Source organism: Haliaeetus leucocephalus, unplaced genomic scaffold (genome assembly GCF_000737465.1).
Source record: "Haliaeetus leucocephalus isolate CR32 unplaced genomic scaffold, Haliaeetus_leucocephalus-4.0 Scaffold143, whole genome shotgun sequence".
Lineage (NCBI taxonomy): Eukaryota > Metazoa > Chordata > Aves > Accipitriformes > Accipitridae > Haliaeetus > Haliaeetus leucocephalus.
The window spans coordinates 2,189,552-2,192,029 of record NW_010972579.1 but is presented as its reverse complement, the minus strand read 5'-3'; the positions used below and the strand labels follow the sequence as shown (position 1 = coordinate 2,192,029).

At 42.4% G+C, this 2,478-nt stretch overlaps 1 protein-coding gene across 1 annotated transcript in view; it reads left to right on the top strand.

The window, feature by feature from the left end:
- The window catches only part of LOC104827890 (cysteine protease ATG4B), a 42,823-nt gene extending 40,509 nt beyond the window's left edge, over positions 1 to 2,314 (top strand). The window contains exon 20 of the mRNA XM_010561206.1: positions 1,433 to 2,314. The gene's annotated coding sequence lies outside the window, so the exon portion shown is untranslated. The remainder of the gene's footprint in view (positions 1 to 1,432) is intronic.
- The last annotated feature ends 164 nt before the right edge of the window (positions 2,315 to 2,478 follow it).

Here is a 2,478-nt window from a genome sequence, read left to right as displayed (position 1 = left end):
GGGGGGGTGGGGGGGGGGGGGGGGGGGGGGGGTGTTGAATTGCATTTGGGATGAAGCACTGCTATTGAAGAGGGCTATTCAGCAGGAATGCTTTAAAATGACTTCTTGTCTTTTTTTTAGCCGGGGCACATTTGCATGTTCTTGGCTTCTTTAAGCTGCCTTTCAGATTATGAATGTGAATCCATGCTGTCATCACAGTGTCAGTTGCTGCAGCGGAAGGAAGAGAAGGAAATCGGGTGTAGGAAAACAAAAGTCTTTCTGTCTTTTTCCTTCCTCTGAGTTATAGTGGATGCAGAAGGTGAGGGAAGAGCAGAGACAACTCTTGTCTTCATATATATCCCCTGTATTATGGGGCTTACCCGCCCACAATAAAAGATACTGTAGGGAAAGGTGGTTCTGCTGGTGGAGGGGGAAAAAAAAAAAAAATAAAAGCCTCAAACCAAAAACCCCTGCAGCCGGAGGCACCAGGGTTCATGAACTTTGCTGGCTGTGATCCCTGATGTGTGTTAATGGCAGCTCTGTGCAGGGCTGTGTACTACTTTGCATACCATTGTGCAGAAGCTCTTGGTATAGACTGTTGGAAAGGCATTAAGAAACTTCCAGATAAGCTTTTTTTTTTTCTGCTGTAAAAACAATCTGAATAAACAGTACAGAAGAAAAAAAAAAAACCACTTCTAGTCAGATTTTGGCACCTGTTTCCCAAAGAAAAAAGTTTTTTCCCCTGTTATATTGACCCTCTTGTGTTTTGCAATGAAAGAAAGTAGAACACGGTCCTTGCCAGTTTTCCTCCCCTGCTTTGGTCTGTTGGGCTTTGTAGATGCTGCAGGTATGCCAAGACTGACATAGAAGAAACCTCTTGATACTGAGACAGCTTTTCTGTGAACGTTTTCATTTACTGCATCTGCTATGGGGGAAAAAAAAAAAAAAAAGAAAAATACTCATCTCCAGGGTCCTGTCATTTATAGTGTGATGTTGCGCATGTCTTTGCTATGTTACATCACGCCATGTGTTGTATATGAAGTTTCCATGGATACGTTTACAAGATGGTGCATGCTTATCATTGTTGCTATTGTAATAGCACCGGGAAAGCAGGTGGCCAAATTAAAAGCAGAGAGGGAAGAAGGAGGAAAGCATAGTCATGCAAACCTGAACTTAGAAATACAGTCAGCCCTATTTTTCTTTCTGCCTTTTTTTTTTTTTTTGAGAGCAAATTTAATTGTGATACCTCATGAGCCAGCCTGTAATTCAGTAACCAGTGAGTGAGACCTGTACCTCGTTGACCTGCTACACTGGATTAATGTAGGAGCGTTACTGTGTCCTGAAGACTAGTGTTTGTGCCGTTTCAGGTTTTATTTTCCCCTTCCATCCAGTGATATTGTATTTGACTTTTGTTTCTTTTTTTTTTATTATTATTATTATTTTTTCCCCTAAGGCTTTATTAGTAGTGGTATCACCATAGATTAAGCATTTGATTTGAAACAATCTCAAAATTCCACTGCGCCTCTCTGGAGGTCTTGCTGGAAACGTGCCCTTACGGAAGCGCGCAGCTGCGGATAAGTGAGTGTGGAGCTGACCACCCTCAGCTTGGGAAAGATGGTCGGGTAGGACAGTAAAATGTGTTTTGTTAGCCAGTGCTTTCTGGGGCTTGGAAGAGCGGACCTTTTCTGTTTTAACCAGCAAAGCAAAAAGAAAAACAAGCTCTGGAAGTTACCATCAGCCCTCAAAAAGAAAGATAACTTCGCAGGAATCGTGAACAGTGTGAGGTACAATATACTCCTCTTCTTTATGATGTAACGTCTCTAATGTGTCAGAACATCTAATGTCCAAAACCAGCAATAAACTGTCCCCTCAGCCTGTACAGGCTCAGGAGTGTCTCTTGGCCACATACGGCTGGCTTTAGAGATTTTTAAAACTCCTTAGAGACAGAAATACCAGTAGCCTTCATTTTTGCTTATAAAAGGATTTAAATCTTTTTCCTGAATTTTGAATGTACAGTGTTAAATATACTTTTCTGGAGAAGGGTGAACAAGACTGTGATATATGTAAAGGAATGTTCCACTAAAGATTGTCGAAGCACCAGGAATACCCTGTGGCGTTCAGCTTTATTGCAGCTCATCCAAACTGGAGGTGAAACGACTTTAACCCGATTGTTCTGTTTTTTAAAGGAATTAGATCTGTGTTCCCTTTGTAAATGGAAGAGAATATAAATCTTTTTATTAAGGAAAAGCAAAACAAAAAAAGGAATGTAAAGTAAAAAATGTATATCTGTATTTTTGGATCACGATATAGATAATGGATATATTGTTATAAATAAATATTTTTGGGAACAAAGATGGACGAGAGTGTGTTGGCGGTGGCAGAGGTGTGCTTCTGTTGGCGTTTGAGGGCGGTGGAGGGGTGGCGGAGTGCCCGGCGCTCCGGCCGTGCTGCAGGGTGGGCCGGGGGGGGTCGCTGGCCGTGGGGCCGCGGGGGGAACCG